Here is a 21,239-nt window from a genome sequence, read left to right as displayed (position 1 = left end):
TTTCAAGCACCACTTTGATAATTAGGCTGAGAAAAGGCCTCAACTGTAACTCAGAGGAAGGACAAGTACCTATCTACAGCCACATGAAAGAGGCACCAAAAATACATTTTTTGCCCTAACTCATTAAAGTTCCGTTCTTTTCTGAGTCACTGGAAGAAACACATGCACTATTTCTGCTCTGTTCCACTTTTCATGGGTTCTTTTAAGTACAGATTCCCCTTTTCCCCACGTTTTTTGAATGATCTTTAAGAGAGAAGATACATTCTGAAGAGAGCTCAACTTTGTAAGAACTACACCTCAAAAGTCTTCAAGTACTTTGTTGCTCTCTGTAGCAACAAATATAAAAGTCTTAGTATTTCCTTGGAGCCTGTGCAGTAGGTGGGAATCACGTCGCATTCAGATTACAAGCGGACCCCACCAGCCTCATGGGCTCAAGAGTAATTTCTGAAGAACAGATGACACCTTTGCAGGTGATCTCCTAGCCCAGATCAAGAACACTGCTGCCTGGAGGTGAGTGGACCCAAAGGCAAGAGGCTTCTCAAGACAACCCCGCTAGAGACATGAGGTTGCTTGCAGAAATTTGCTTGCACACACAAAGCTGGGGAAGGAAACAGCACAAATGAGCTCTTGCACTAGTTCCTGAAAACCCACAACAGCAGACTTCAGCATAAACATTAGCCACTCATGTACGTACTGTGGGACCCAGGCAGGTTGAGGTGCCCACCGATGCTGCAAACGCACCTCCGCTGGCAACGCGGACAAAGCCACGAAGATGACAAGCGCAGAGGCAAGCGACAAAGCCGGCAATGCGACAGAACTGCTTTACCAGAAATTCAAGCGTAGTCCCAGTTTCCTCTGAAAACGAAAGGCCCATGAGCTTCAGTGAGACAGTTTGAGATTAAAGCTACGTGCAGACCTAAGCAACTTGCTGGGTCATGATGTAGCTGACTCTAAAAACTTGTATGCAGGCTGTTTACCCAGAAATTAACCCAGTGCCTTGGAACATGCTGCTTAATTTAGGAGAGTGATTACTTACAGCACCTGCTGCCAGCCTCACAGGATTTGATATGCCAGCTTCTCCAGAATCAACACAGTCTTTTCTTAATTACTTATGTAAATAATTGTAGAAGTACTTAAAAAAAATGCTAAATGTATAATATAACAATCAGCTTGGTTATCAGTGGCAACTCAAACTAAGACTGCCAAAGCGAAGAGCGTAAGACTTGGCAGCTTGAGCTGTAGCCCCAAAGCCTATCCTTGCAACACACTTATATCGTCAGTCAGATGCAGGCACAACCGAAAATGCATTGCACAGGCTACACACAACAAATGTCATGTGTGCCTGACAACACCGCCCCGGGAGAATTTCTACACAGCAGGAGACTTTTTGCATGCCTATAGACACAATCAGCCAACAAGAGGAGTCCCAGCACTGGCAAGACAGATTACCTGCAGGCTTCAAATCTAAAGCCAAATACACAGTATTACTGTAATGCAACTTTAGTGCCTCTTGCAGTAATTCTTCTGAAATTTCTCTTTAAATTTATGCACAGGATTCTCCTACTCTCATAATTCTGCCAATATTTAACACACTCACCACTTGAAAAGCTTTCTGCTGCTTTTGTCTTTAAAACAATAGCCAAAATTTCAGCTATTCTGACAAACCCAGCCAGGTCATTTCAAGTAATAATTTATTATATTGCATTGTATTATTATATTCATGATGGGTATTAGTGGTGCAACTACATGCACAAAAGGAATAATGAGAATTATTGTTCTTTCTCTTCCTCCTCCCCCTAGAGAAATAGTTATTCTCTTAACCAAAATAAGCAGATGGGGATGCAAAACACATACCTAAACGTGTACGGGCACTGAAAAATGTACTTCCTATGGTTTCAAGAGGCAGCACAGATCTTTCTCATCTTACCTCTAACTGCTGAATGTGCATTTCTGTCCTGTTTGAACAACAAAAACATTTCACTAAGTGTAACTGATGTTGGATATTTTCTTCCAGGGCACAGCAGAGTTCAGAATTAAATGTGGAGCCCTTTTAGAACCGGCCTATCTCGGAGCAAAGAGTCAGCCCACTCACTCATGTGCACAAAAGTCCAGAGCAACTCAAATGCTGGAGTTTATTCCTGCTCCTAATCAAGACAGTGGTTATCTGCAAAATTCAGCTGGGATCTTAAAGCTTCCTGAAGCTTCATGCATTCAGAAGGACTTTTTAAGCAGCCTATGCCTGCTTCCTCCTCTGACCCAAATATATCATACTATAAAAGCTGCAAACAGCTTAAACAAAAAGGTTTGCCTTTTAGGAGGTGGAACAGAGAACCTAACATTCCTGTCTCAGCTTAATAAAAACAGTTTGAACAAGATTTCAAAAGGTCGCAGTCATCACAGACTCACAGAACTAGAGACATCCAGTCACAATCCAAGCTGCACAGCTCATCTTTTTCAAGCCTAAAAGTCTGGCTACGTTTGCAGGTCTTTTGGGGACACTAAGCAGAGTACCAGACTGCCTCAGCTCCAGATACTGGCTGTCTCCTGAAGCCAAAGAAAACAAAGCAAAATTCAAAGTACTGAAGTTTAGGAGGTCAGTGCAAGCAAAATCCCAATCTACCCATCAATTCTCAGCCATGTAGCAGTCCAGAAACTTCACGTTAGTCCTGAGGATGTTCTTATTTCTTTGCACATTGCCTGTCTATGTGAGAATCTTCTAATCTGTGGTAGCCTTCAAAAAGAGCAAACTGTTGTTTCACTGAACAACTAATTAACAGACACTTGGAATAAAGAAATAAGAACAGAGTTTCTGTAGAGAAAGATGATACTCTTTTTTTTTTTTTTTTTTTTTTTTTTTTTGCCAACTCCTGCTATCTAGGAAAGAGATAAATAAAATTTCAGGATCCTTTTCTAAATTTTAAGCCATCCATAGAAAATGGTCGCTCTGTAAAACCCTATTCAATGGCAAAGCACTACTGATGTGGGTGAAGAAACAACTTCTGGGTTTCTCTGGAAAAAAAAAATCCTGTAGAGAAACAGAGAAAACTCAAAACTGTGCAACACTACCTATATCAGCTCCTTACCACATACAAACTGACAGCACAGTTTCTGAGTGGATTGGGGAAGGTCATCCAAGTTTACAGCAGAGGAGAAGCACAAGGCAGGTTTGCAGGTTTCTCTCCTATCCTAGTTCTGGGTTCTCAGTTTCCACTTCAGCTCCAATCCCCTGCAATGTTTGAGAATGACTCAAGGGTAAGGCACAGAGCAGGGATCTGCTCCAAGAGAGGAGGCCCTCTGAGGAACGGCTGCAAAAGCTGGGCCTCTTCAGCCTGGGGAAGAGAAGACTGAGGGGGGATCTGATCAATGTGTACAAGTACCTGAAGGGAGGGTGTCAAGGGGACAGGGACAAACTCTTTCCAGTTGTCCCGTGTGACAGGACAAGAGGCAATGGGCAGAAACTGAAGCACAGGAAGTTCTGCCTGACCGTGAGGGGGAATTTCTTCCCTGTGAGAGTGACAGAGCCCTGGACCAGGTTGCCCAGAGAGGTTGTGGAGTCTCCTTGTCTGGAGATATTCGAGGCCCGCCTGGACGCAACCCTGTCTAACATGCTCTAGGTGACCCTGCTTGAGCAGGGAGGTTGGACTAGATGATCTCCAGAGGTCCCTTCCCACCTTACTGATTCTATGATGCCAGGCTCTACAGTTTGGAACCGCACTGAGCATGGGAACAGTGCAGAAAGCAGAGAGGGAGACAGCAACACTGCACTGTCTTTACCTGCCTCCTGTGCAGCTTTCCAGAGTGCAGGACACACAATGGCACTGCTGGAAAGCTCAGTCTTCCCTCGACATGCACAGAATCACTGCTAGGCATCATGCTGCATTTTTTTCCTTTCCTCCTAAATGAGCTTCCCAGATTCGTTCCTGGTTAAAACTATCAACTGATTGCAATACTTAACCTTCTTCACTATAGGACACAATCAGCATCTGTGCATTAAGCACAGATTTGGATCGTAGCTCCTGGCAAAACTCATGGTGTTTTTGTTCTGACCTCTGATACCTGAAATGGGATTTTCATTTCAGGTCTCCCTCTGTAAAACCATTTCACCATGTGGAATTTCTCTGCAGTTTCTGCACTCTGAGATGCTTAAAGTCCTTTGCTGGCCCTCTCAGATTTACATCACTGACACAGTTCTTGTTCCTCCAGAGACATCTCTCTGCTCCCCTGATCTAACACCAAGCTGCATCCTCTGCTGCCCTCCACCCTATTAAAAAAAGTGCCATTAATGCAGCATTCAAGTTTTAACTCCGTACTTGTGCCACACACAAGCCTGTTCTCATGTTCGCAGTCCGCCTAAAGTACGCACTCAAACTTACAACACTCGACAGCACAGCAGATCCAAGCCGTGACACGATCATCGGATTCCTTTCCGTCTGAAGTATGTGCATTTACATTTCTCTGCTAAACAGCTGAGGAATATCTACTCAGACAGCAACTGGCTTATCTTTGCCCCATCTCCTTGCTGATCTATTCCTCCAGAGAAAGTTTCTTCCTTTCACCAGAGTTGGAGGTAGGTGTCCATCAGTTATGGGCAATTTGCAGTAGGACACATTACAAAACCCAAGCGTCCCCTGTTATTTCCCACCAGTTTAAGTCCTGGACACTTTTTAGACAGGCTGCATGAACTGCCAGTTCAATGAAAGAGCTGAGCATCAAAACTTGTCTTTGATGCAAGGTGACTACATACTTTGGATAACACAGTAACCTGTATTTGTAGACACCCTCTAGAGACAGCTCTCCAGGCAGAGAAAAGCAACAGAAATCCTTTACGGATGCCACTCACTGCTGTCAGATTGTTAGTTCAGATTAACACAACAGAAAGGAAAGGCATCTGCCCCTTATACGCTGGATGCAATAGAGATGCCAAATCTCACTATTTTTTTTGCTTTGGAAAAAACTATTGCCAGCTACCATGGCCAGGTTCATCAAGACACCGCAAGGTCACAATGGTGCAGTCTAGCAACAGCTCAGCTTGTTCAACACCACACTGAAAATCTGATAACAAATATTCTCTTTGGAGGCAGTAAAACAGCCTCCAGTATGCGAGGCTTTATCAAAGAGATGCTCACTTTAGTCACTACAAACAGGCAGCAGATATTAACGACAGACCAGGTTTGACTCATAAAACTCATTAGCCTCTTTGTACAGAGTTTGTGGTTTGTTTTTCATGTTTCTCTTTGTGCACAGTGAAAGAAATCCTCTTTTGCTTATGTGCTCTGCTTCCAGTACTGCAACAATTGAGTTTTCACACAATAACTAGTTATTTCTTCTTAAGGGGAAAAAAAAACAACCGAGAGAGAGAGAAAAAACAAGAAAAAACAAAACAAACACACACAAACACTTCCAAAGGTTCCTTTGTGACTTCCAGGACAATTTCCTTTTACTCTCCACTTTCAAAGATGCAGAGATCCAGCTCAATCCAATCCCACCAACACTGCTATTAAATCAAAAGTAACTCAGCAGGCTCCCGTGGGCTACACTTTGGTTGCAGCAGCCACTTTGCACCACAAATCACGCTAAACGGCACAGCGGGAAGCATCTGTTCAAAAGGCAGGACCGCGATTTGTGAATGGAGGTTGATTCAGGTGCAGTGTCGGAAGCTGCTCTCACCCCCGTAGTTGCCAGTCTGTGCAAGATGGGCAATACGAGTATTACAATTACCTCTGCACCGAGCATGGTGGAAGAAGCCCTGAGAATGAGTATAAAGCCATAGAAAAGGGGCTTAGGAGTAAATTTGCATCCCATTTTGTTGTCCTTACTATGGGGTCAATAATCTCTGGCAGAGCCACAACCATCGATATCAAGCCAGAGCCACAAATCAGTGCCCCAAAAGAAAAGTATAAGGAGACAGTTCCTTCGCATCTGCTCATCCTCCCTGGCAGTCAGCCAGCCAAGGGCAAGTCCCACAGGCAGAGAGGGACTGAGAGAGATGAGAATCAGGCCTGCCATCTGCGAGGCAACTGATTTTGCTGGCCTTTTCAGCAGTCCCTCCGGGCTGTTTTCGCTCTCTCATGAGAATCTGTGATACAGTTATGTAAAACAGGTTCCTCGCCCTTAATTAAAATATAGTTCACATGCACACCCTGCTGAAGACAACATTTAGAAAGGAATCACTTCTATGAGGGATAAGTCTCTTATAATAAAATAAAATAGAAAAAAAAAACAACCCTCTGCGCACACTTAAAGGAGTGTTCAACACTTGTCTGCCACCTGGATGATCTCTTCCTATGAAAAACCTGCAGAAGAGAGCTCTGGGGAAAGGAAATTCACAAAGACTCTCTTGCAAAGGCAACGCACGTGGGATTTGCCCAGCAGTTTAGAGCTATAAAGCCTTCCACCCATTCTGAGGCCACATGCACTTATTCTTCTCCACAGCACTAGCACGTTCCTTCAAATGATATTGAGGTGGTTTTATCAGAATTGTTCACTCTCTGCTCCCTATCCACATGCTCGAGAATTAAAGCAGCCAGAAAAAGAAATATCCTACTGGGCCACACCTATGGTCCACCTACCACTGTCCTTTCCTTCGCATCTCGCCTAGCATCCAGATCAGTTTTATAAGGGATATTAGCAGGTAGGTCCCTGCCTAATCCTTTTAGTAACCATTTATAGACCTGCTGCCCATAAATCCATATAATCCTTTTTTGAACCTGCTGATATTGAAGTAGCAAGTTTCTGATGTTCAATACTCGCTGTGTAAGGAACTTCCATTTATTTTAAACCAATGTCCTCCTGGTTTCATCAAGAGTTCCAAAGAGCTGTAGGGGCAGAAGATCTGATGGGCAGGTTTCAAATTCAGCTTTGTCCAAGCCTGCAGATTTCACTCCTCGCTCCAGATTGCCACACTGACCTAGCGCATACCCTCTGATGACTCCGTACCATCCGGAAAAGTGGAATCAACCCCTACTCTTTGCTTCCTGCTATTCAGACTGCTTCCAAAGTATAAAATAACCTTTTCTCCAACCCTGTAGCAACTTAAGATCTTGTCAAAAAGTTTGCTATGGCTTTATCACCCCGAGGGACATTTTTACAACTTTGTCATCAAGCAGTCCCCAAAAACCTGTAGCTGACATCCTAATGGATACAAAAAGCAAGGGGTTAGCATCTCAGGAGAGCAGTCACAAGACAGTCTTTTTTTTGCCTATCAGCTATCTCTGTGCTTCCCCTCATACCAACCTGTGCCTTGGCCCAGCTGTCGCCTTGCCCACCCCTTCCTGTCCCAGCTTGCCCTTGGGAACATTCGAGATACCACAAAGATTGGTGAGATTAATCAATGTCACCACGGTAGCCGGCTCCCCTTTCGCACAGGGTGGAGATCCAAGCACTAACAATGCCAGTTGGGGACAGGAGCAACTGGGGCCTAAGTGGTTTTTCTTTCTGAGCTCCTCTTCATTGCAAAAGCTAGCTGAAATCAGAGAATAAACTTTATGCAAGCTGTTGTGACTGCACTGATAGACGCCAAGCAATCAGAGGTGCAAACAACTGCAGATTTAAATGTTTTACCATGCAAAGCATGCGTAGTCCTTGCCATACAAAGCGTTTCTCCCTCTCAGCAGCACATCCTAGTAATACTCCAAGCACAGACGTAAGCTCCATGAAAGGGCTCCTTTCAGCAGAAACTCTGTGTGAAGCTACCTGCCTGCACAGGCACTTGCAAGGTCAAAACCAAAACTGTTTCCTTCCTCCACACCCTCCATTTCTTGGCATTTACACCCTTCTGAAGTCCATAAACACTCCTGCCCTCTTCACCATTTTATAAAACTACATATGTAGATTAGCTCTTTTATCTTCCTCTTACGTCAATCCCTCTAACACCCAAGTCTTTTCTGTTGCTTTTCCTCAATTTCCTCCTGTTCATTTGCTAGAAAGTAACAAGGATCAAAGACTGCAATGACTTCAGAAAAAAAAATCCCCCCACCCTTCACACTGATTAGCAACATCAGACCCAATTCTCAGAAAGATATTTAAGATCCTTTAAAAATACTTTACCAGCCTAGGTGCCAAATCCCAACGGTTTCTGAGGGAATCGAGCACCCACATGCTTTCTGGATTCCCACTAGATGCTTACCCTCATCTTTTAGTCAGTAACCACATGAAACACTCAACTTTTGATCTCAAGGTTAGGCACTATAAGTGCTGTTAAGCTCTTATACTTGGCGCTTTTTCCCAACTGTACTTACTAAAGACAGAATCATCTAGATAGTAAAAAAACAGTTTGTACCAAGGACTTTCAGATGCTGAGCATAAGCAGGTCCAGCACGAACTGACTGGGTATGTGCTAGAGGTTCAAAAAGTTTGAGGTTAGAGGAAGTTTACAACAAAATAAAAAGCCACACACAACAGGTACCATAATTAGACAGATCTTGCAAGACCACAAAGGCACAGAGTTACTTGTGAACTAATCCGGAAAAGGCACCAGATCTGGCTGTGTGTCTTAAAGTCCTTAGATCCAGGCTTCAAAGCTACAGAGAGTGCTCCATGGCAGGTTCTTTAACGCTACGCTGCAGACGTATTCACTTACGTTGCTGTTCCGACAGGTTTTCTGCCAGGTCAGTGTACAGCACAGAGACCCGCCAAACATTATAAGGGAAAAGCACCCTTGCCTTTGGATGGTATCAAGCCACTATTAGCTCAACCGTATCAAACGGCACCCTCTGATCAAAGCCTCCCAGAAAAACTCAATGCTCCCAGCAGGTGGGGAGAGACCCATCCTGTCCTTTCATCGCGCACACACACTCTGCAAGAGAATTCAAATCCAGAGGTATGTTTTTAATATTAAACTTTTTAGTTGACCACATCAAAAGGAAAACAGCAGCCAAGTGCCACATTCTTGCTTTAGAGAGAATAGGTGGAGGAGAAAAAAAAAGAAAAAGAACAAAGAAAAGAAAAAACAAAGCTACTCATCCTCTAATCACAAAGAATGCAAAGTCAACAACAGACTCCTCCTTTCTGAATATGTAGGTTTAGTTCATTAAGGATTTTAGTTCAGAACCCACACTAAGAGGGCATCCAGTCTTATGTTAAAGTTAACACAGGTTACACCACAGAAGCCTTTTGGGTGCTCAACACATTTCACCTCCCAGGGAAAAGAAGAACAATGCTAACAAGAGCCCCACCGCAGAAGTAAAGCGTTTGAATTAATGAGAAAGGAGGAAGACAGACCACGGAGCTCACCTACGCTCCTCCTCCTGGATTTCAGAACATTTACCTACGGCTGCAGATGGGCAGATGAAGTACTGGTTAGAAAGATCTCAAGTCTTCAAAAACCAAACGCAGCTACACCACACATAGGAGGAGATCAGTTTGTGGAAGTCACTGCACCTGAATAATGAGCCAAAATAACAGGCTAGGATTCAAAGAGCAACTGAACATCTTCAGATACGCAGGACATCCACTGGAGTATTAGACTCAGACCCCAATGACACAAATGAGTACAAACTTCAGGGTAGAAAGCCACGTGCTGCTTGGGCAGGATTCTTTTCCTCTCAGTGACCATTATATCTTGAATTGCATACTGATGCACTTAACGCTGCCCCATGTCAGCATGTGATCAGACATTTCTGAAACAAATAAAAAACCCACACAAGCACTGTTGGCGGCATTTGGATTAAGTCCCAGGATGAGTAAGTACTGGATCAGAAGGCAGGAAGGGCTCTTGCAGGATGTCCCTAGCATCATAAAGAACAGGGTCCTAAAAAAAGTAAAGGGGCTCAAAAATAAAATTTATGATGTGTAATAAACAAAGAAAAAACCCACCACCCTCATTTCCTCCTAATCAGCTGCAGGAAGCCAAGAAAACCAAGCTGATTTTGGCATCAGCATTTTCCTAAGTGCCAATGATTTTAGAAAAGACAAATGTCAATTTTGACTGGAGTAGGTATACAAGTAAGTTCTTACAAAGGTGGCCACCTCAACACTTCTGAACGCACTTCTTCTACAACTCAGGCATGCATTTGAGAGAAACACAGAACAAATGGGAAAGCAGGCACTCGGAAGCCTACAATGACGAGCTAATGTGATTTTTGATCTTTTAAGCTATCCTTGACTTCTCCTTCTGCTTCATGCCCCCCAAATCCCACTTCACCATAAGTAAGTGAGAGAAGTTTGGGGAGGGAGTACTGTCAAAATTAGCTGGCAGGATGCTGTTTCAGCAAGAAATACTTTCAACTGAAAGCCAGAAGTCCCATTATGAGAGCGCAGTGAGTCACTTGATGACAAGTCCTTGAAGCATTTAGATCCTGTTTTATAACACTAACAAATGATACTCTTTTGTCTTTTCTAAATGGAAGATGTGCCTTTACTGAACCAAGAATTCAAACACAGCACTTATGACCAGCCGCCTTTATTTAACGACAGTCCAAGTAGAAAAGAATATTGCTTGTGCTCCACTTTATCACTTTCAGAAGAGCTGACACAATTGGGGTTTGGGTTTTTTTTTCCCTGCTCGTTGAAGAAAAAGAAGAGTTCTACTTTTGCCCTTCCCAGCCCTACCCTCGCCTCCTTGGCCCTTCTCAGTGAGGTCCACATTTTTTGCTTATAGTTATCTGAAGCTGAACTCACATCTTATTCCAAGGTGGCACCCGAGACAGGCACCCTGGCAGGGCAAAACCAAGACATGAACTGTAGGCTTGCGGTTACTGTTTGGTGGTTAAACAGAAGAGTTACTCCTGGGCAGTATGGCAATAAAATTCAACCAAACATTTGCAGAAAAGAGTATCAGCAGTGACCACATCCAGCAACGTTCACTAGAGTCATCAGAGAATCTGGCTTAAGCAGTTACTCTAGGATCTTCATTTTATATCATCTTCCTCTCACCTCACTCCTCTATGAAAACTGAATATTTCTATGGCTGGTTCTCCTTTCAGGCAGAAGTGCCAAGAGTTGAGTAGCTCAAACCACAGCTCCAGCAAATCCTTTAATAAAGATATTATTTAACAAAGCACAACACTTAGTAAAGCACAGAGACTCATATTGGAAATCCAGTTTAAAGCCATTTAAGATTCCCCAAGGCAATAAGATCTGTAGCCAGAAAAACCACGTTTCTGTATTATGGAAACTATATACCTATATACATACTTCCGAAGAATTACAGAGAATCTGACCTTTTTTTTTTTTCCTTTTTAAGAACCCATATTCCCTTTCACAAACTTGTCCCTTGAAAAGTTTATATAAAAAACAATGCATAGCAGGAAATTTTATTTTGCTTAAATTTGTCTGTTTTGGTAAAAATCAACCAGCCTGAAGAAAACTTCCTTCATCTCTCAGTGTCTTCAGGTAACAACCTGTTAAAAAAGACTCAAATCTACAGAAAGTTCGGAAAATATGAATATATGTGAATATCTGTATATGAATATCTGCCTTTTTACCTTTGACAGTGTTGTCAGTCTAATAATGCACTGGTTTAGATTACTCTCACTAAAGCAACTTTTACTTAGTGTATGCTATTGTGATTAAGTCTTCCAGTGCCAGAGACCTATTAAAAACATTGTTTCACTAAACAGAATGCAGACAAACTTGGGCTTCACTAAGAGTTAACACAATCTGTGGTTTGTGAAGGAAATGACATTGAAATTTGTCTTGAGTGAGGTGTATTTAAAGGATACGTATACATAAATTGTTCTATTTCCAGAGAAGTTGAAAAATGTAATGGGAGTTTTGTAATTGAGTGTCTTATTAATTTTAATGAATTTACCAATACTGCATTTCAAATGTGTCAGTCTGCTACTAATTCTCTTTTTTGCGGTATGCACTCCTTGGTCATTGCAGTTGTTACCTGACTCTTAAATTTGGCTTTTAATATGAAGGGCACCAGAATTCAGACTCGGGTGAGTGGCTTAATGAACTAGAAAGGCAAAAGATGCATTATCAGCCTAGATTCATATTTCTTCCTCTTCCTCAACACATGGGGTCACAGAGCTCAGTCACAGCCTCAAACATAGTGTAAGGTGCAGCTCAGAGGTACCTGCTGAGATCAGAGTAGTTTTCAGCTGAAATGAATCCAGTAGATTCAGTAGTGAAACCAGGATTTACTCAAGGAGGAAGGGAGAAGAGGGATCTTTTCCCATCCCCTTCCATCATTCTTTTTCTCTCCTGTATTCTGATCACTAATATTTAAGATTCAAGCCAAAACCAAGTTCTCTCTGCCTTTCAAGTGGATTACATAGGTGCAGAAACATTTAATATCAGGGCTATAACCAGGGTGGCAGGTGTCAGAAGTCTTTGAAGTCGATATATCTGTTTAACAGAAAAAAAAAAAACAGCTTTTCCTTCATCCCAAATGAGTCTGAATTATGGATGCATGTGAACTCCAAGTTCAGCTCTGAATCCTGGCTTCTCCAAAGCAAGACTGAAATAAAACATTCCTGAAATACTTACCAAAAGAAAATGATGAATACATTTTGGCACAAAGCCTTCACATTGAACTTGATGTTGAAACAGTGTAATGTTCCCTTATAGAAAGGTAGGGAAATTAGATCTAAATTAAGCTGTAAAAGAGGAATCACTTCTAGCTAGGAACCACTTATAGAACAGAGGGATCACTGCTCTTAAAGGAGTTCAGGTTAAATGACCAAGGCACTCATATTTTCAGATCATCAGAAAAATGCACTATTTGGGAATGTGTAAGTGCAGAAAATTACCTATGCTAGAAAAATTTTATGCTTAAAAAAGTGATATGGTATTTCATATTCTATAAAGTTTTCTATATGCAAATGAAGAGAAAAACTACATACAGTAAGACATCAGTTCAAATGGAAGATATTTCACAACTCAGCTCCTATATCATGAATAGGACATATGCCATCAGAAACAGACTTGGTCCTGTAAGAGACATTATCTAAAATACATTTATGCCACTTACAGTCATTAAGAGAGTTGATAGATCAAAGCCCTACTGATGCTTTGAGAAAGCAACTCAAAGTCCAACACTGGTGCTGTGAAACCTTAGCAAACCAGTCTACCAAGCTCTCTCCTAACCTTTCACATTTGATTTTCCTTCTGCCTGCTGCTGGCTATAAAGCCATCAAACGTCATGATTTTACAGCTCAGAACTACAGCTATAAACCTCAGGCACATTGTATTTATGCATACCAAGCTCCTACGAGCAGGAAACAAAGGTTATGGTAAACTTGTACAACTTCCCACACAATATATGCATGCAGACACATGCACAACAGGAATAATAGTTTTTTTCCTTCCCTGTTATCCACTTCAATTACAGTTATGGACTGACTTTACAGAAAACGAGGAGAACACAAGCCATGGAAAAGGGTGTTATGCCCAGTATTAGCCCTGAGAGACATACTTGCACACAGCATGTACTTATCACTTGATTTGCCTGTAGTCCTAGTTATATCAAGGAGATGTTTACAGCTAGATGTCATATGCTTCACAGTAGCCACAGGATATTATGTCCAATACCTCTCACGCCTGAACTGGCATCACAAAGGGCTCCTGTAGTAAAAATCACTTATTTTCAGAAAGTACCTTTGGTTACTGTTTCTATAATTTTTTGATTTTGTCAGCTATTCCCTTTCTTTTGTCCAGTATCTTTTTTTCCTTTTTTTTCCTTTTAATCTAAAATGAAAAAAGGAGGCCTGAGTTGTCACCACTTCACTGATGGTGGATGACAAGTAGGAAGGACAGTGATTTCAAGGCAGTTAGAATCATAGAATTAGTAAGGTTGGAAGGGATCTCTGGAGATCGTCTAGTCCAACCTCCCTGCTCAAGTAGGGTCACATAGAGCATGGTAGACAGGGTTGCATCCAGGCGGGCCTTGAAGATCTCCAGACAAGGAGACTCCACAACCTCTCTGGGCAACCTGGTCCAGGGCTCCGTCACTCTCACAGGGAAGAAATTTCCCCTCACGGTCAGGCAGAACTTCCTGTGCTTCAGTTTCTGCCCAGTGCCTCTTGTCCTGTCACATGGGACAACTGGAAAGAGTTTGTCCCCACCCCCTTAACACCCTCCCGTCAGATACTTGTACGCATTGATCAGATCCGCCCTCAGTCTTCTCTTCCCCAGGCTGAAGAGGCCCAGCTCTCGCAGCCATTCCTCAGAGGGCAGGTGCTCCAGCCCTCTGATCATCTTCGTAGCCCTACACTGGACTCTCTCCAGCAGCTCCATGTCTCTCTAGTGCTGGGGAGCCCAGAACTGGACACAGGACTCGAGATGAGGCCTCACCAGGGCTGAGGAGAGCAGCAGGATCACCTCCCTCCACCTGCTGCCAACACTCTTCACAATGCACCCCAATTGGCTTTCTTGGCCACAAGGGCACATTGCTGGCTCATGGTCAACTTGTCATCCACCAGCACTCCCAGGTCCTTCTCTGCAGAGCTGCTCTCCACAAGGGCAGACCCCAGCTTGCACTGGTGCCCGGGGTTATTTCTCCCTAGGTGCAGGACTCTGCACTTGCTCCTGTTGAACCTCAGGAGGTTCCTCTCCGCCCAGCTCTCCAGCCTGGCCAGGTCTCACTGAATGGCAGCACAGCCCTCGGGTGTATCAGCCACTCCTACCAGCTTGGCTTCATCAGCAAACCTGCTGAGGAGGCACTCTATCCCCTCATCCAGGTCATTGATGAAGAAGTTGAACAGGATGGGACCCAGGACTGAGCCCTGGGGCATGCCACTAGCCACAGGCCTCCAACTAGACTCTGCCTCACTGATGATGACCCTCTGAGCTCTGCCTTTCAGCCAGTTCTCAATCCACCTCACTGTCCACTCGTCTAACCCACACTTGCTGAGCTTCTCTAGGAGGATGTTATGGGAGACAGTGTCAAAAGCCTTGCTGAAGTCAAGGTACACAACGTCCACTGCTCTGCCCTCACCTACCCAGCCAGTCATTCTATCACAGAAGGCTATTGGATTGGGTGAGCAATCTGACCAGTGTAGACCAGTGTGACAGTTATAACAGCTATGAACTAGGTTCAAAGAGCACAGATTACAAGAAGGAAAGAACTTGCAGAAAGGAAGTTATTGTTTAACTTGCACCTCAAACTAGATGCAAGAGATATTAAAAAGTCATCTTTTGCTGCAAGACTGAAGGCCAGGATGCTTGCATGGTCAGTTTACACAGCCCTTCCTGAGCTTCCACCATTTACCAAAAGTATACTTGTAGATAAAACAGAATTGAATACTTTTTCATTCAAATTCCTCTGGAAATGCAAATAATCATATGATTTGTTTCCTGTTCCCCTACCCTGACCAACAAGTGCTAAAACGAAGGGAATTCAGGAGAGCTATGTGACTACGGTGCCTTCCAGAAGATTTGCTAGATCTGCTGCCTGCCTGCACTGCGAAAGCAAGAGGAGCTTCGCTAACTCATCTCACCTGCCTGCTGCCACATCCAATACAATAAATGTGAAATAAAGGAGACTAAGGTGACCACAAAGAGAAACCAGTCTTTCTAGAGTGCAACTCATTTGACCTATTTCAAAACGCCTACTACAGGATGCTATGTAGCCTTTTCCTCTCCTCTGATTACATGGGGAGGCAAAGGAGATGAGCTCAGCCCTATGTGTTGGTCAAATTAATCCCATGAAGGGCCCCAAACCACAATAAGCGACCCATTGCCACACATTGAAAGGAGCACAGCGTGCGAGGACCTGAGGACTCCATCTACAGCTCTTAGGGATTGCATGGGGAAAGACATGACAAGAATAAGCTTCCCGCCCTGCACAAAGTCAGAAACTGCTGCCACCAGCAGCAGCAGGATTGAGTTTTGCCACTCACAGCCACGATGCCCACATCTAACTGTGCTGTGCGTGGCTGTACCCAAGCTGAGCAATTTCAAACTTGGACTTAAATTTGAGCAAAGGCTTGGTTAGCGTTAGTGGCATCAGGGGGTCTTAAGCTATCAGTTCCTAAAGAGCAGCATATGACTTATACTCCGAATGGAAGGATTGATCACAGTGACTTTGCTACTGCATGAGTGAGTATCTGCTGACAGCCTCAGTTTTGCTTTCACTGAAGTCAGTGAAACTGGGCCATTTCCACCTCTGGAAATACAGTTTCAAAGCAGTACCCACCCCCTAGGTGAGAACTGTGCAAAACTATATGAAAGGCAACAAACTGGACCAACGATTTTTTCCGTAAGAACAAGCCCTCAGTATCAAACAGAACGTGTCTGAGCTCTTCCCAACTCCTACAGAGGCTGAGAAAATGAATCCAGTTCCTTGCTGAGGACAGAAGAAGGCATTTTCCACACAACACGGCTCTGGCACACAATATTCTTTCGCTTCATGTGGCAGTAAATACCAAAGAGATACGTTCTTGTACCTGTCAAAGGCCTAACAATAGACTGGGGTTTAAAGAAATATGGCTTGCACTTCTAGTTGTGTAGTCACAGTGTGTTTCTTGTACTTGCTAACAAAGGGTGGTTGCTTTCCAGATTCTTTACAAAGTCTGTTTGCTTCTGTTATCATCCACTGCTGACAGGATGAACTGTAAATCTAGATCACCTTAAGGGTGGAGCTCTGGTTCATTTCTGTATTTTGCTACTTTAAAAAGTCTATTTCTGCTACAGATGGTTCTGCATACTCTTAAGAATATATGGGAACTGGGCCATAACAGCTAACTTTCAAAATTACAAAACTTCCCACACCTAGGAAGCGAGATAGGCACACAGGAGAGAGAAGTCATGCCGCAGCTTACTCTTCTCAACAGAAAGAATTAGTTAGGAAGCCAGGTGAAACCCAAGCACTTGTAGTCAGATCCAAGAGAGGAGGTCTGCATAGGCTTGGGAAAAATAAACATGAATTGGCAGTAATCAAACAGCTCTTTGACCTTTTGGACAAAAAAAAAGCAAGCATTGGTTTTCAATCCAATACAAGACAGTTGAAAACCACAATAAGCAAGCGATGTATTTTCACTTGCTGAAGATGAGCTCAGCTTGTCACACATTTCTTCTAATAACCCTGTGATGCATGGAAAAGTGTGAGCCAAAAGCCTTGCATTTTCTACACTTTTCTCTGAGCAACACCTAAAGTCACAGTGTATTCCCTAAAAACCAATCAAAGCATTCATACTGCCACGGTACAAGAGCTCTTTCCTCCAGTTTTATTTTTGGCTTTTCCAAAAAGCCCCAAATTACCAAGTCAACGGAAGGTAGATACATCATCCCCATTTAGAGAAGCTAGTCTCTTCCCAGACAACTCAGAAAAACTAAACACCCACCTCGCTTATCAATCTCTATTTTCTGAAGTGCAGCATTGCTATACAGTACAGGTAAGAGCTAGTTCTGTGCCATGATACAAGACAAGAGCATTTCACAGTTTAATAGATTTGGTATTAGGACGCATTTAAAGTTCCACTGTACTGTCTGTTCTTCAGACGGAGATGAGCTTTACTTCCCCGACTAATCCGCAGAAAATACACAGGAGAAGGCAGTTTTCTAAGTATCCAGCAAACACATACAAGAACCACTGCACAAAGAGGTTTTTTTCAGCCTTACTCTGAATAGCTGTGAGGCAGCTTAACTCACCCCCACGCCAGAATGTTAGAGGAGCAGACGTGAAGATGCTTCCTACTTTGCCGGCTGCAACGTCAGGAAACTCCAGGTATGAAGAAGGGGGAGGTAGTTCAGCGAAAGGCATCTATGAGTCACTGTACAAAGAGTAAGCACAAGCAAAGAGAACACTCGCTCTTCCGCCTGTGCCCAACGCACAGCCATTTCACCAAACTACAACACTCACTTTCACTTTGAGAAGCTTAGACAAAACTGAACAGCTTTGGCAACTGGTCTTACATATATAAAATGCACCTAATCAACATATGATGTACAATCTTATAACCTTATACGGCCTTATAACAGGTAACAAGTCCCCAGCTGAGAGTTCCCAGACAGATCTTGACATCTGTTTATTTACTAGTCTTGCTCCTGAAGAAAAACTCCTGGAGGTAGTGTCTGAGTAAGGATCAAGCAATGCTTAGTGGGAGCAGATGCACTCTGACACACAGACAGATCGAGCCAGCTATCCTCCACAATCGTGAATTTTAAGCCCTCCAGACAACAAAAGCATCAAGAACAGAGATTGCAGGCAGGGGAGAGTTGTGGATTAGGGTATTTCCGTGCACAGAGGAAGAAACAAGCCTCACTGTCCTAAAGGACTCATCCAGCTGGCGCTGCCTCCCCTTCAGGCTCCCAGGAACATCCAAGAGCACCCAGACGTCCCTTCACAGTGACCCGTGTTTGCTTTGAACCAGAGGCTGCTCTAGAGTCCTCCTAAAATCCCTTTCAACCTGCATCATCTTACGATTCCAAGTTCAGCTTCGCTTTTAAGTAGTCAAACAGCAAAAAGCCACAATCTTAATGCAAGGAGCAGATGCTGGGAGAAGAGACACGTTCCCACCTCCCCATCCCTGTGCACCAGCCACACAAAGCCAGGGGCTCCAGAACCACCACCACCACCCCCGCCCCGGCACCCGCCCAGCAAAAGGGTTTCCGCTCCTCAATTCTTTGTGTTTGCAGAAAGCACCCCGACACGTGCAGCCCGTCCCCGCTGCCTCCAGGCTGCAGCGGGACACGGAGCCTCCCCGCTCAGCAGGGCTCAGCTCCCTTTGCACTGCACCCTCTGCCCCGGGGGACCCTAAACATGCGGCCCTAAACCTGCTCCTCGCTTCCAAAGCCCTGGCTCGGAGACAAGTTAAATGAATGAACCGAGGAGGGGGAAGGGGGGGGGGAAGCTCCTTCCACCGCTAAAAAAGAGAAAAAGAAAAAAAGGGGGGGGGGGAGCTCGGGTTCTCAGACCCTTTGCAAACTTCCCAGCTACAAAGCAGCAAGCGAAGAAACCTCCCTTTTCGCCCGGCCCGGCGGCGCTCACCTTCCTCCCCGCTGCAAGGTGCTGCCCGGCTCGGCTCGGCTCGGCGCCGCCCTCCGCTATTGTGGGCGCGGCGCCGCCTCCGCCGGCTCCGCGCTGGGCGGCCGAGGTGGGCTGCGGCGGGGCAGCGCCTTCCCCCGGCCGGACGAGAGTTTTTAAGCTGGGTGCTGGGGTCCAGGACGGGTGGAGAGCGGGGCTGGGTTCGCTCGGCTCAAGCTCGTGGAAACGCACCCATCGAGCTCCTTACCGCGGTTACGTTTAAATGTAAAGTTGGATGCAAAACCGTGCTGACCGCACGAACGCACCTTGAACGCTAAGTGCTAAGGTGCTCCTCTCGTACCACGCTAGGTCTCGAAAAGACTCTTCAGCCAAAAAAGGCAGCTGCATAAAACGTGGATGTGCCTGGAGACCTAAGGAAAAAAAAAAAAAAAAAAAAAGTTTGGAAGCATGACAAGAGATAAGCCCAAAACATGCATCTTGTCATACAAGGCATATTTGTATTTAAATATATATATATATATATATATATATATATATTCATTCAAACATTTATCAGTAAAATTAGGAACAATTGTGTAAGATATTCACAACAGTTAACTTAAGGCCTGGTCTATATGCATGTGTATCAGCGTATTGCTCTAACAGCCCTTGCTACAGCTGTATTTACACCTGCATAAAAGTACTTAAAGCTGCATAAGATAACAACTGGGAGAATATTGTAATTACAATTGTTTTTTAAAACCAGTTAAAGCTGAGAAAAGACTTTATCTATACACAGGTTAACTCTATTCAGAAATTGTTTCAATTAAATCTGTAAATTCATTGCCAAGGGACTTCACCAAATTGTATGCTTTTGTTCCATTACTCTTCTGTTCTGCAGTAAGGTTGGATTCTAAAGAGACACCCTAAAGGGATACTCTGGGATTCTGGTACTTACAGTGTTCCAAATTTAGCCAAATATCAGCACTCCTTTGCCCCAATACCATGCTGGATATTTCAGACAAGGCTCCCAAACGAAAGGAGGGAGAGGTGCAGCATCAGAATGGGATACGGACCTATTGCTGCCAAACAGAACTAGGTGCTGGAGAAAGGAATGAGGGAAGCGCAGATCATTTTATTTATGTTCTGAACACTCAAAGAGAAAGCGCTCAGATTTTTTTTTTCGGGGAAGGATCCATCTCGCCTTGGAAAATATTCCTATGGCCTCTTTCCAATAAAGGGAGGGAAAAAAAAGTTATTTTCTTATACCTCAAAAGGGTCTCTTGTGTTCTGTGGGAAGAAGCCTGGCACCAGGCCCTAGCCTCAAAGACCAACTCTGTTAAGCAATTGATTTTAGAGCCATCATTTAAGAACCTCATTTTCCTCCACTTCAGACATACAGCAAAGCGAGCAGTCCAGCTGTCGTAGGGCAGAGCTTAATGATTTACCCTTCATCAGCAGTACCAGCGTTAATGGCTCTTCCCCTAGTGTGCCCCTCCACTCCTGAGCCACCCCCTGCACCGTGCCAGCACGGCGATTTGCAAGCAATAGCAAGCAAAACGGAAGGTGATGGTGGGTCAACATATCATCGTTTGGAGGTTTCTCCAAGCAAATCAAAAGTCAGTCCAGCAAAATTAATGTTGTTATAGTGGTGTGAAGCGATGAAGATGACAGACTATGATTCATTACTGTCCTACATATTATAAGCTTGCATGGCTCTGCAAACTGCACATAAAACACTTCCAAATCAGAACAATCTCCTTTTGAGTCCATTTTGTCTAGAATGGATTCAAGCAGTGGGAAATATGCTTCTGGATGCAAATCTGTGATGCACAATAATAAATGTTTTGCTAAATTAACATGCAAGGGAATGTCAGAGTGCACAGCAGCAAGAGTCCTTCGATTCCTCAACTAGTTTTAGGGTATTTTATTGCCAGAAAACCAAAGTAGCAAAAAGATGAAAGGGTTGGAACACCTGACTGGTGGAGAACAGCAAGGCCTCATTCCTATCTTCCCTATCTCTGTGTTAGCCGGCACATAAAACCTATTGCAAATAAAACTAGAACCAGCTCCAAGACATACGCAAGTAGTACATTACGTCTAGAACATATTTACCATGAATATGCCTTTCTTACATCCTGGAGAAACAAATCACAGAATCACAGAACGGTTGAGGGTGGAAGGGACCTCTGGAGATCATCAAGTCCAACCCCTCTGCTCAAGCAGGTCTCCCAGAGCACGTTGCACAGGAACACGTCCAGGCAGGTTTTGAACATCTTCAGAGAAGATGGTTTAAATCTTGGCCAGTTTACAGGAAGGAATTTAACGCAATCCAATTTGCTAACTTGGCCCTTCATCTCTTGTACCAAGCAGCTTACAGTAACGAATC

At 43.9% G+C, this 21,239-nt stretch overlaps 1 protein-coding gene across 3 annotated transcripts in view; it reads right to left on the bottom strand.

The window, feature by feature from the left end:
- The window catches only part of PAK1 (p21 (RAC1) activated kinase 1), a 71,303-nt gene extending 52,407 nt beyond the window's left edge, over positions 1-18,896 (bottom strand). Inside the window, exon 1 of one of the 3 annotated variants that reach the window (XM_062578224.1) lies at positions 18,875-18,896. The gene's annotated coding sequence lies outside the window, so the exon portion shown is untranslated. Of the gene's footprint in view, positions 1-17,535; positions 17,576-18,874 lie in introns of those variants that run through there. The other 2 variants (XM_062578214.1, XM_062578231.1) reach the window with 2 other exon arrangements.
- Positions 18,897-21,239: the final 2,343 nt, after the last annotated feature.

The sequence above is a fragment of the Rhea pennata genome, chromosome 1, assembly GCF_028389875.1.
Source record: "Rhea pennata isolate bPtePen1 chromosome 1, bPtePen1.pri, whole genome shotgun sequence".
Taxonomy (NCBI): domain Eukaryota; kingdom Metazoa; phylum Chordata; class Aves; order Rheiformes; family Rheidae; genus Rhea; species Rhea pennata.
The sequence above is the reverse complement of the archived record's forward strand: the minus strand, read 5'-3'. Positions and strand labels throughout refer to the sequence as shown.